At 38.5% G+C, this 13,927-nt stretch overlaps 1 pseudogene; it reads right to left on the minus strand.

Annotated features, from left to right (window-relative positions):
- Positions 1-11,157: 11,157 nt before the first annotated feature.
- Positions 11,158-11,945, minus strand: LOC140503071 (small ribosomal subunit protein eS4-like; annotated as a pseudogene).
- Between the last annotated feature and the right edge of the window lie 1,982 nt (positions 11,946-13,927).

The following is a 13,927-nucleotide window of genomic DNA, read 5'->3' on the forward strand; positions in this document are numbered from 1 at the left end:
CTTTCTTAAACCCTTCCATAGAGCTATCTTTTTAAACACTTATTTAAAAGAGGAAAATTAATGGCAGGGGTAAGGGAGCATGGTAGGAGTCATCAATAAGGAATAATAATTTCAATAAACCCCAACACTGTTTCATTATTTTTCATATGTCCATAATCTCTGTGAGTATTGACTTTATTGAATCCATGATTATCATGCTTTAAAAGCTAATATCACTGACACTATCATCCTAATGATGCACTTATAACCCTTCATTTCTGCATTCAAAATGTGGGTAATTAGAAGATCACACGCTCTAGCTTCTTTCTACTTTGTCCTAGTTCTTGAACTTGAACTTGAACTTGATGTTAACAACTTTCTCACTAATTAGAATAATTCAGTTTTCCTTTCCTTGGAATAGGTGAAAATAATTGCTTTTTATTCTTTCTCTTCATTTCAAAATAAGAAAAATTATTATTACCTTTGAAAAGAGATTAAAAATTGAAAATGAAAACTAGGTGAACACAAATGTAAAGAAACATATGTCAGTGCACACTCTCCCTACCACCCCCCAAAATCAAATAACCTGTTGAACTCTTGACAACAACTGGCATTTGAAGTTTTTGATGAAATTTAATCTTACTTTCCCATTTGCTATTGTCAAGCTGTCAACTACACTTTTATGTAACTCCATCCATGTCAGAATTTACTTGTGCTCTCCCTGGATCAGATCACCAGGTCTTAGGTCATACTTATTTGCATCTGCAGGATCAGGCTAATGTCCTAGAACCAGGACTAAATAAGACTGTGCCTCCAAATCAGCATCATATTATGTTGTCACTTTTTAAATGAAAGGATGGTTGCTAAGAGGAGGCTCTCATTTAAGCCTCTGAATGATAACTAATATTATTGCTCATTGGGGTGATGTCCTGACTTGCATGTGAAGAGGATTTAAGTGAAGTGTTGCACAAAGTTGTCAGCCTCAGTCTTTCTTCCAGAGTCATCAAAGACTCATCAATGGCAAGACAAAAGTCAGGATAATTGGCCATGGCCTTGGATATAGCAGATGACCTTGGTGTCTCCAATGTCTGACCAATCTCTAAGCTCTTCACAGTGCCTGCTTCGGCTGCCTTCATGGCCATTAGAACAAATGGTTCTCATCTGCTCATTTGTAGCACCAATACAATATTCACGGCACCTATGGCAACCATGAATATGCCAGCGCAATTCTGAATCGTGAAATATAACAGACTCTCCACATGGAAGACAGAACCAAAATATTTATTCAGATACTTAGAAAGCTGAATCCCAACACCAGAAAACCAAATCCGTCATAGTAACCGAGAAGTCAATACACATGAGTACTACAGGGGACAAAGCCATTCCCAAGCCTTATTCCCACCCCTCACAGGCTTTCCCAGAAATAAATACTGACAATCTTAGCATCCTGCCTATCCTATCTCCTCCACCCCAACTGCTCTCACCAACTGCCTCCCAGTTCTGCTTCAGCTCTGTCTCTTCCTGTTCCACTCTTCCTGTTCCACCCATTCAGCAAGCTCCTCCCACCACAAGCTTCATGTGATTCAGACTTCCATGTGACCCAGGCAGGTCACATGGGCTTATTAATGAATGGGAAAGATGTTCTCATTTAAATTACCATTACTCCATCTGCCAGGGAAGTCTTCATATGCTTGGGACAGACACGTCCTTAATTCACCAACAGGTTTGTGGCCTGTCACTCACCCTCAGCCTGATTTAGCCTGTCTGCTGAGATGATTTAGTGGGGTGTGGTCACTGCATGTGCTTGTGTTGTGTTTGATCTTGATTTTCCAAGAAGACCATGACATGAGAGAAATCATGACATGACTTGTACTTGACTTTGTTTGAGTGAGGGAGGGCTGTACAAGGTCACCAGCTTCACTTTCCTCTACTGAGCCCTCTGGATCCAGTGACCAGATATTCATCAGGATGACTGGAGATGGCCCAGGATGCAATGGGAGACCTTGGCCTTTTTAGGCTAAGCCTTTTGATGTACTCAGAGGGGAGGCAACACCCATTGAATGAATAGGCCTTTTTAAGAAGTAGTCAGGGAATGGCCCTTTTCATGAGCAAAATAAAAATAATAACTAAATCAAACTGGAAGGGAAAGAGAAACTGTTACTATTGATAATCACTTTAAGTCAGCCATTAAGTGGAGATTGGGCAGGGATCTATTGCTGTCCAACCTATGGGTTTCAGAGTGCACTGGGTTTAAGGTTTGGGGAACAACAGGGAAGGAAGGAAGGTAGGAAGGAAGGAAGGAAGGAAGGAAGAAAGGAAGGAAGGAAGGAAGGAAGGAAGGAAGGAAGGAAGGAAGGAAGGAAGGGAGGGAGGGAGGGAGGGAGGGAGGAAGGAAGGGAGGGAGGGAGGGAGGGAGGGAGGGAGGAAGGAAGGAAGGAAGGAAGGAAGGAAGGAAGGAAGGAAGGGAGGGAGGGAGGGAGGAAGGGAGGGAGGGAGGAAGGGAGGAAGGGAGGGAGGGAGGAAGGAAGGAAGGAAGGAAGGAAGGAAGGAAGGAAGGAAGGAAGGAAGGAAGGAAGGAAGGAAGGAAGGAAGGGAGGGAGGGAGGAAGGAAGGACATCTAGCCAATAAACCTCAGAGGAAGGGGAGAGGGAGACAGAAGGGAGAGGATGAGCTGGGATACCCAGCTAGCTGAGTCCCCACTCAGGCAGCTTGGTCTACTCACAGGTTGTATTCATCCTTTGTTTTCAAAGAAGACCATGACATCCACTGAATGTGCTATAACTTCTTGGAGCCACAGGTGAGAGTTGAGTGCCAGGTGGTCACCAAAGGTAGATGAGCAGCCCTGAAAAGAGCTTGACAAGCCCTCACACAGTACAGGTGCTACCCCTACCTGAGCAACCCATACACTCCACTATAACTCTTAATGACTATAGGAGAAGGCTAACAACCAACCTCAACAAGATGAGAGTAACCTAAAGAGAAGTGAGGACAAAGCAAGAAGGCTGAAACTGCTCCCTTGGCACTCTAGTAGGTAGAGGAAGTCTGCTAAGAGAAGGTTTCAGCGGAGTGTTTCTTGATCAGTTGGGGAAAATTTGTATCATTGGCCAAGAGACCAATAAAAGCTATTGGTCTTCAGCACTCCCTAGAGGTGGAGAAAGGTAAAGGTTTTCATAAGAGCTTTTTGCTCTCTGCTGCCACCTCTGGAAGGAAAAGCAAAGTGTCTGCAACTGCTGTGAGTATCCCAGAGAGAAGATGGCTATATGGATAGATCTCTATTGTAACTGGACAATATAACATCTGAACCATTGTATAACTGGCTGGGCTGTTTTGTCTAGCCCAAAGATAGCCTTTTGATGAGCTTTGCAATATTCTGGCTTAAATAGAATTGCTATTTACATTAATAGCCAACATTTTCTAAATGCCCTTTTAATGGTGACTGTTAATTGAAATAGCTTTAAAAGCTGTGTTGCAATGGAGAAGAGTATTTCCCTAGCTAAAAAGTGAATAAAGCAATGAGGAGAGAATCAGTTTTAGTCCTTGCAGATGCTCCTGAATAGACCAGTAGCATTGAAGCCTATAGTCCAGAGTTGTGAGTTGCCCTAAGCACATGAGTTTTTTTCTCTCTCCTGGGTTTCTATATACAATTTCTATAACTATGTGTCCTCTCCACCACAGCCAGTAAGTGCTTTGGTGGGAGAGTGAGATCTGGATTTATACATGTGTATTGTTTTGTATTTTCTTATGGGTTTATTTTTATATTTTCTTACAGGTTAATTTCTTTTTATATGTTGTATCCATAATATTACTTCTTTTCCATCATTTTAAAGTACATGATTATGTACGTGATCTAAAAGTTTCATTATTGTGACTAGCTAATTATATAAAAAAGGAAACAAGAGCTAGAGTAGTAAATAAAGGAAGTATGGTTCTATCCAATAGGGTTATCCTTAGAATTCTTAGAGAGTTTTAGTGTAACCATGTGACCATGGTCCATCTTTGAGAACCTAGATTTAAAGCCAAATAAAGAGTGAGTGTTTCATACCCCTAGGTAAGAGGTATGAGGTCCCAACTTCTACACAGGACTATATTCCACTATAATGACCTCATTTTTATCAGTCACATTTTGTATGGGGGAGAGGGAGAGAGAGAATCTTTTGAAAGAGATCATAGATTAGTCCATTGTCCCCATTATGCCTCAAATTTAGATTTTTATTTATTTTTGTCTTCTAATTCCTATTCATGGAATCAGGATTGCTGACCTCACATGTACTAAGAGTTATGGTAACTCCATGCAGTCTCTAGTTTCATTATTTTGTCATAATAACTCATTTTCCCATTCTAATTCCACTTATTTTTTCATTAAAGGGGTGTGTTGGGTGGAAAAGCTCCTATTGCTCTGGAAAAAAACAAAACAAAACTTGTGAACTGAGCTTCATCACTAACATAGTGGGAGTTTTGCTAACATAAGATAACCCCCTGATGACAAAATACCTACAACAGCATAATTAGATCGGCAGGGCCCCTCCATAGGACCTCAGGCTCTAGGGAACTCAGATGACAGCCCTGACATGAGCAGAGAGAGGCAACCTTATAGAATGAAAAGATTTGGAATTAGAGGGATTTGGTTCCAATCTTGACTCTTGTATTAGATATGTGTGACTTTGGACAAGTAACTTAACTTCTCTTGCCACATTTTCACAATCTATCATATGAGGACTTGGGCCAATTACCTTTAAAGTCCTCGAACAGCTCTTATCTGAAAACATAATCCTGTGTTTGTATGAACCTCTGGGCAAGGAAAGGATACACAGAGCTCATATATTTGGGAAAAATAAAAGTTTCCTAATGGTTCCATCAGAAAACCATACTACAAATGTAATTCAGATTAAATGTTAATAACTAAACAAGCAAAAAAGCATGTAAAATTCAAGAACCAGGCCAATCAAATCTCAACAGTGCCTCAACACTAAGTAAGATATTCCCATCCTTAGCATAGTTCCTGTAAAATAGTAGGTGCTTAATAAATATTTGTTGACCGACTCACTGATTGCTAAATAGTAATGGGCAAAACCCCATCTTCTGTTGCCTCACAGCATCCTAAACTTGAAGTAAATCAGCAGACCTTGCTTTCCTAGGCTCTAATGATAGGTAGAGTCATTCTGTGCCCAGTCTTGGCTTAAGGACATTTATAAAGAATCAGTTGTAGCCAAGTAGATTGTCTCTGTTTCCTCAGCAGCTACCATAAGTTGTGCATTAAGGGATAAATGTGACTTTTCTGTGCCATGGAAAGACATGACTACAGAATGTCCATGCCTTGAATAGTTCTAATATCTGGTAGCTACTATTCTAGACTTGATATTGACTAATAAGGAAAAACACACTGGTGAAATAGAAAGAAATGAAACCTCAAAGACAAATAACTAACCCTTTTATCATAAAACTTGTGATAAAGGAGGAGGAAGTTGGGAGTATGATCACATTATCATAGATTTGAGCTTTAAGGATTCTCATGGGGTTCACAGAACTCCTGAGTGCCTGGGTGAAGCTGAAACCAGATTAAAATATAATTGGGAAGTAATTTTTAAAATAAATAAAAATACAATACAACATGGATAATGTTCATAATAATTTTCTAAGTCAATATACATTCAACAGGGATCCTTTTCAACTTGAGTTTGTCACCATTGATCTAGTCTACTCCCCTAACTTTATAGATGGTGAAGAGGAGGTCTGGACAATTTAAAAGACAGCAAACGTCAGGTGTAGGATTTAAAACTGGGTCCTCTGATTTAGGGGTCAGTGTATTATTCCACCCTTGCTCCCTTGGCATCACAGTATTATGACATATATGTATGTACACACATATGTCTACACATGTGTATATGTGAGTTTATACATACATACACATATATATTCTCCCCTAGATTGGGTGAGAGCAGATTGAAAAGAAGTAAAGTTTCAATACCATAATATTTTTCAGAAAAAGGTATGGAGGTGGGAAACTCCCAATAATCAATCAAATACAATGTTTATAATACTCTGATGCGTAGGAAAATAGGGAACTGCCTTTAAAAAATAATGTGGCCACACAAGAAACTTATTTACCAATTCACATTCCAAAAGGAAGATAAGCAGATGGGAAGGATCAAGGGTAAATAATTAAGGATGAATATAAAAGGATAGCATGGCCTTCTATGAGTCAGGAACACTAAAGCTCAGCATTGGCTCATGTTGACCGTTAATGTAAAGGACATCAAAAAGGCAATTAAAAATGTTTGCAGAAAATGAAAGGTTGAGAAAGGGATAGGATCACTGCTCAGAGTACATGGTTGATAATAATGCTTCATAGAGAAAAGGCTAAATCAGTCAACTTTTATTTTCCTTCTGTTTTCTAAGGAGAATGATCTTTGGATAAACAAGGATGGAATGAAAATGGTTATCAAGGAGTGGAAATCAGAGGAGAGAAGAGACAAGATTTTGTTGCTCTGAAGGAGTTATATCACTAGCCTTGGATACACTCCAGTCTTATGAAAAACAACTGACATATGTGAATGTTAAGCTGTAGTCAGTTATCCTTTGGGGCAGGAGATGGAGCACTGGTCATGAAGTCAGGAAGACCTGAGTTCAAATCCACTTATCTTGGCTTCAAATATTTAAAGGGTTATAGTGTAGCAGATTGGGCAGCTAGTTTCCTTAGTGGTTAGAGCACTGGACCTGGAATCAAGAAGAAATGACTTCAAATACAGCCTCAGATATTCACTAGCTATATGATCCCTGGGCATAACCTCTGTTTGTCTTGGATGTAGGAGGACCTGAATTCAAATCCAGTCTCAGACACTTACTAGCTGTATGATCCTGGGAGATTGACTTAACCTTTGTTTACCTTACTTCATCAGAAAAGGAAATGGCGAACTACTCCAGTATCTTTGCCAAGAAAATCCCATGGTCAGTGATGGTGTATTATGGCCCACAGGTCATGATGAGTCAGACTCGACTGAACTCGACTGAACAACAGTGTAGTAGAAGGACAGGACTTATTTTGCTAGGTCCCAGAGGGTAAAATCAGAAGTGTAGTAATAGAAGGAATGACTTTCTTACAATATAGCTGTTTGAGAATGGAATGGATTGCCACAGGAGTTGTTGAATTCCACATACTGAAAGTCTTTAAGCAGAAGTTGAATAACTTGTTGGGGAGATTGTAAATTAATTCTTGGTCAGATATGGCTTAATCTAGGTGTTCTCCAAGTTTCTTTCCACCTCAAAGTTTCTATGAATGAAGATATGTGGTCCTTAAACCTTAATTTGTCGGCTTGCATTCCTAACCCTGTGTCTCTTCTGATTCCTGGAAATTGGACTCTCCCCTAGCTAATGACTATATCTTTCAGTCCTGACATCCACCATCTTTACTTAGATACCACCTATCTGTCTAAGACAGGGGTAGGGAAGCCAAGGGCTTGAGGTCACATATGGCCCTCTAAGTCCTCAAGTGCAACCCTTTGATGGAATCCAAACTTCACAGAACAAATCCCCTTAATAAAAGAATTTGTTCTGTGAAACTTGGACTCAGTCAAAAGGCTGCACCCAAGGACCTAGAAGGCCACATGTGGCCTATAAACTGCAGGTTTCCCACTCCTGTGAAGTACAGTCTTTTTTTCTCTCTCTCTAAGTTTGTGCTAAAAAGCATTAATATGTGCCAAAAAAGATACTTCTAGAAAGTTTTCTGATAGAAATCCTTGTTCAAATCCTTTTTCAAATTTGAATAGAAATACTGGTATTCTATATCCCAAAATTATAGCTTTACTTTTATTAAGAATTCAGAGTAAGATGTAAAAAGTTCTTCAGCTTGGAGCTTTTCTCTTTCCCTACCTCCACTCTCCTTTACACCTCTTCTGTAACATGAGTAATAATGGATCTATTTTTTTTTCCATTTCTTCTAAGAGGACATTAGCAAATATCAATAGCTTTGAAGTAGCTTCTATTTTGTTTCCCCCAATTTATCCTTTTTTGGGAGATATTAGGGATGAATTAGGAGTGTGTAATTTGTAGAAACAAATAAAGGAGCTATAAGAACACTTTCAGTTTCTTATTATTCCCCTCTTCCCGCACCAACTCCCCATGTTCCTCTTCTAGGAAGTGGGTGGTTCAGTGGATAGAGTACTGGACCTGGAGTCAGGAAGACTTCACTATATATATATATATATATATATATATATATATATATGGCAAATCTTTGAACTTCTTTCCACCTCGATTTCTTCAGCTCTAAAATGGGGAGAATAATAACACCATCTCAGGGGTGTCATAAGGATTAAATGACATGCCACTTGTAAAACTTTTAGCACATTATCTGAAGTATATTAGGTAATTAATATATATTTATTCCCTTTCTTTTCTGTTTATGTTCTGGCATAAGCCCTAATTCTACCTGGGTACCTAGAGATGAATTGAAACAGTTCTAGGAACAATGGAAGGGCTGTATTCTCAACTTCATATCCTGTCCTTTTGCTGACTCATGGATACTATTGTATGAGTGTGGGGAGAGCACTGGTTGGGTATGGCTTTTTATAATTAAATACAGTTGGTTGAAATTAGAAATTTAAGAAGGAAGGGGGCAAAGGGGTTGCAAAAGAGATTTTTTATGGATTTGAATGATAGAACATAATGATCTATGGATAATTAAAAGTATAAATATCTCAAAGAGAGATCAAAAGATTCATGGTTAGGTTCAGCAGACTACAATATATTACCAAGGACAGCTTGCATTCAAAAAACAGGGTGAAAGATATTACTGCAGATATACATAACCAGAAATGGAGGTAGGCCAGCAAGAATGAGACACAACAGATGGGAAGCCCTAATAATATATTGGAAAATTGGCACAAGATAATAAAAGAAGTAGCTGAAGGCCTCTGGTGTATTGTGCAGATTTTCTCCAGAGGATTGATAGTAAAAACATAGGTTAAGAACTGTACAGGATAAGGAGCAGAATGATTGTGTTCTGCATAGACAGAGGTAGAATCCACGTTGATGAAAGCATCCATCTATTATTAAAGAACAAAAGTAGGAGGAAAGAAGATGATATCCAATATAGAAATGATTTTTCTTCCATATCCATTTTGTCCCTTGTTTTAGTGTCCCTCTTAAATTCACTGTCAAGCAATCTGACTCTTGATATCTGAAGCGCAGCAGCAAGGTTTCCAGCTCATTGATGGTTAAACCTTGGATAGTAACTGGATTTAGACTGTTGGCACTTGTTTTCTTTCCATGAAAAATGAGCCTTAAATGATGCCAGCAGCTTTCCTAATGGAAAGGAAATTACCTTTGCTTATTAATAATTCTGTTTTATATGCAAACTTTGTACAAATAGTACAAACAGTACTCCATATCTTCAAGAGGGAAAAGTATATTATCCAGAAACCCCAAAGGCTACAAAAAAAGCTCAGCTGTAATTGATGGGTGATTATACACTATTTTTTTCCTTTTGTGTATGTGTGTGCCTAGATGTTAGGCCTAGAAACTTGATGAAGAGTTCTAATACTGCTTCTAACATTGATGCACCATAATGGGACCATTTGCAAATTAAGTGATGGAAGAAAAGACAGCAGTCCATTTTGTGTAATATTTGACAATGACATTTACATCTCCTGACTTTATTAATGTAAATGACGCCCAATTTAGTCCTCATTTCAGTCACCTGATTCATTCAGCTTTTTGAGGAAATGGTAGACATTAAAAAACACTTGGCAGGTAAAGCTTTTCAATGCACTGCAGGCGATATTGGAAAAGAGGGGAGACGAGGAGAGTAAGAAGTAGAATGAAGAAAGGAAAATGGGCAACGAGTGTGATTATAAGGTAATGAGACGCTGTTATCTTAACAAACCTGCCACAACTCATGCATGCGAATGAGGCACATCCTCTTCAAAGGAAGGACCTTGGGAGGCTCCATATTTTCCCAGAGCATTTTTGAAGCTTCTCTTAGGAAGGAGTTATAACAACCAGGGAAGCTGCAATACCTTCATCTAAATACTCTTGAAGATGGCCAAAATTTTATTTTTGAAAACTGTTGACAGCTATCTATTTTGTCACCTACTTTCAGCATATTAGGTTATAGACAAAGGTTTTTTTTGTTTTTGTATTTTAGTTTAAAAGCATGAGGAGTGAATGTCAAATAACAAAACTGTTTTGGGGGTTTTTGTTTCTGGTATACCTTGCAATCAGGAAGGCAATGGAGGAAATTCTGAAGGTTCTCCATTCTCCCGGATTCCCCCATTCCTACTCACTGGATTTAAAAATGGAGAACTTAACCCCACCAAAGGGTGTCTATCTTTCTTCAGTTTCCCTTGAACTAAGAGTAAAGATTTTCCCTAGGAAACATCTCTTTTCTAAAAAGAGGATAAGGAGGAGGAGGAAGAGGAGAAGGAAAGGTAGCTTGGGCTTGGCTCGTTTCTAGGTCTCCTCAAATGTAAGTAAGCAAATGTAACTAATTCCCATGTAAACATTCAGTGTACAATCTGCATATCAGATATGGGGCAGCTTTTGTTTCCTCACACAAACAATGAAATACAAAGGACCCATAGACATACAACAGTAAACATAAAAAACTCAAAAACCTCAAATAGTAGATTATACTCCCCAGTATCTCTCAAAAGTTAAAGGTACCATACAGTGAACAAGAACTTTTCATTCACTTCAGACCTCAAATGTCTAAGCAACTCATGGCATTATTGTGTAGAGCTGACAAGCTTCAGATTTCCTAGCCCCTCCACCTTCAGTATCTTATTGCTGGCAATTCTCTTTCCATCTGAGAAGTGTACTTTTTTTCTTGAAATTCTCTTGATATCTTTTGTTTCTACGTCAGCCATTTTGGGATATGTCCTCTCCCCATCCTCCAATCAGTGTGCCTTCCCCTGTAACAAAGAAAAGCAGTTAAGCAAAACCAATGCAGCTACATCTTCTAACATTTTATGCAACATTCATACTCTTAGTACCCTAATCCAAGGAAAGAAGAGAAAAACATTCATGGCTTGTTCAATTTCACTTTATAAGACTGAGTTGTTTAAGCTACCTATTTCTTATTTTGTATATTTTATGTTTTTGTAGGACAATCACATTTTTGTTAAAAATTGTACTGTAATATCTCAATTTGATTGAAATTCCCAAATTCTTATCTGTAATCATTTAGCCACTGCTCTGTTCAGCTGCCAATCTTTTGTCTCTTTCTTCAGCAATTATAAGGTAGATAGCCTTTCCTTGGGGATGAGATATTCAAGGCTTATTACATTTGCAAATAACAAAAAGGTTTGACAACCTAGTGACAAAACTATTGTCACTGGCATCTTTTACATGGTTAACATCAAAAGAGCCAAGATGTTTCTCTCTGTTTGTGATCACATCAGTTTAAACCAAGTTAGCTCCACCAGTCACCATGCATGGGTTACCAGTATCACACTTGGTGAAATCAATGATCTTGACAGTTTCTAAATCAATATGAACTGTACCATTCACTTTGATGAGAGGATCTGGATAATGGATAGTAAGGGCATCATGGGTCACCAGATAGGAAATACCTTTTGTACCCACAAAGATTTTTCTCACTTTGTACAATTTATATTTAGCTTCCTCAGCTGTGATATGATGAACAGCAAAGCACCCCTTTCTGTCATAAACCAGACAGAAATGTTCACCTGTCTTCTCAATGCTAATGACATCCATAAAGTCAGCAGGGTATGTAATATCAGTGCGGACCTTGCCATCCATCTTGATGAATTGCTGTAGGCAGATCTTCTTTACTTCATCTCCAATCAGGGCACATTCAAGTCTGTTTCTCAGGAAGATGATGAGTATGAGACACTCAACCTGTGGTGAACAATGGATGTTTTTGGAACAAAAACTCCTGTTGATTTACCCAGCATTCAATGCTTTGGAGCTACTACATGCTTCAGATGCTTTTTAGGACTGTGAGTCATGGCTACACCGTTTATCTGAGATGAAGTGGGAAATTTATTCAACTGTAGGGTCATAGGCTCTTTCTATTTATAAGCTGTGTGTGTTTAGCCATGTCACTTTACCGCTCTGGGCCTCAGCGTCTTTACCAGTAGCACAACTAACTAGTCCCAGGGCCAGGCGACAAGTGAGAGGGCATTTTAAAGAAAGATCTTCCTGTAGGTAACTGGCATCTGACTCGCAAATCCAGAAACCCTCAAACTTGAGACTTTATTCATAAAGCTGGTACTTAAAAGTGAATTAACTTTCAGGACATTTTTTACCCCTGTTATTAAAGCTTCAAACTACACCGTGGGATAATGTATTTTAACTTTTTTTTTCCCTCATACACACACACACACACACACACACACACACACACTCACTCACATGAATGACCAGTACTTTTGATTACTCTGATTTAAAATGGCATTTTCCTAATTGTGAAAAGTATCTCCTGGGATCTTTTGGAAGACTGATAAGAGAGATGGAAGCAGGATTAAATTTAATGTTTTGATAACAGTAATTATACTTCAAAAGACACGCAATTTCAAAATGTGAATACTGTCTCCACTAGTGCAGATTCTAACTCTTCCACAACTTACTGACTGAACATCTTAAGTCTGGGATCAGCTAAATTAATAATCTGATTTCCTCCTTTTGGTGATGAGCATCTTGAAATGTAGGTGGACTGGTCTTCAGCCTAAAGATTTACAACACATCGCCAGGCATACACTTGAAGCCTTTCCAGCTTAGTAGGACCTGCTTGTACTCAGTTGACATGATGGATGAATTTGTTAATTGTTATTCTGTCACTAGTAACATTAGCAGAAGTTTTGTCTTTTACTGAACATTTATAACATTAGAGACCAAAGGGCACTATACCAGTGGTAGTTTTAGCCAATCTTCATAAATCAGTGTCTATAAAAGGAGCACTTTAGAACATGACCCAGAGACATTTAATTCCTTTACCCAATTGCTGGGAAGAGGGTTTTCTTAGTTATCTCAGACCCCTTGAAACAAACATTTAGAAATACCCTATTTAATAGGATGACCATTGATTAGGTACTCATTTTCAGCTTTTGAAATGTTTTCAGGATGTGGTATCTTTACACAGACCCAATAAGGTTTATGGAATATCAGCTTCCAGCACACGGAAACACAGAGCTCACAACATGACAATAAGGCAAGCCAGCTTTATTGAAGGAAAATATTCAAAAAATACAGGACAGTTAAAGAGGATGGTCAGGTCCTATTTCTAGGTAGCAATGGACATGATCTGGGGTCCCAGAGAGAATGAGGCAATCTCTGTTCCTAACCAGTAAATTCTGTGGGTTTCTTATCCCAATCTAGCAGGACTAGGTCCTGGGAGAAGGGAGAGAGGGACCTAGACCTAAGGTCTACTGCTGCTTCATACTGTTTGGAGGAGGAAATTGATGGCTAGTTGATATTTAAATTCTCAACCAGTAGGAAAAGTTGTTTTAGGTCCTTACTACTGGTTTTCTTCTTGACAGGATGACTCGGGATTTTTTTTTTCTCTTAAGTTTCCTGGGGACTTCTTTTAGTAGGTTGAGGAGACTACTATATTTCTTACAGTGGGTAATAAAAATAATGAGATAATTAGTAACATTCATGAGATTAATGCCCCCATGAGCAGAATTTTTTTCAAAATATTATAACAAACTGTTTTGAGAGAATGATGTCTCATGGAAGATATTTCTTTTTGAGGAATAAACATGGAAAGTTCAAACTTTCCAGATTATATTATTTAAGTTTACTATGTGTACAAAGAAAAAACAGGCTGCTTTTCAAGCAAAAGAATAAAAATAATAATTAATCCACACTAGTACAACTAAAAAAAAAGTTACTATCTCTCCTTCAAACTTCCCTAAAATAATTACCTTTGGGTTGGTCTCACACATGACAAGTTTCATCCCCAGAGCACAAATCTGTAATGTTATTAGCA

Source organism: Notamacropus eugenii, chromosome 5, assembly GCF_028372415.1.
Source record: "Notamacropus eugenii isolate mMacEug1 chromosome 5, mMacEug1.pri_v2, whole genome shotgun sequence".
Taxonomy (NCBI): Eukaryota; Metazoa; Chordata; class Mammalia; order Diprotodontia; family Macropodidae; genus Notamacropus; species Notamacropus eugenii.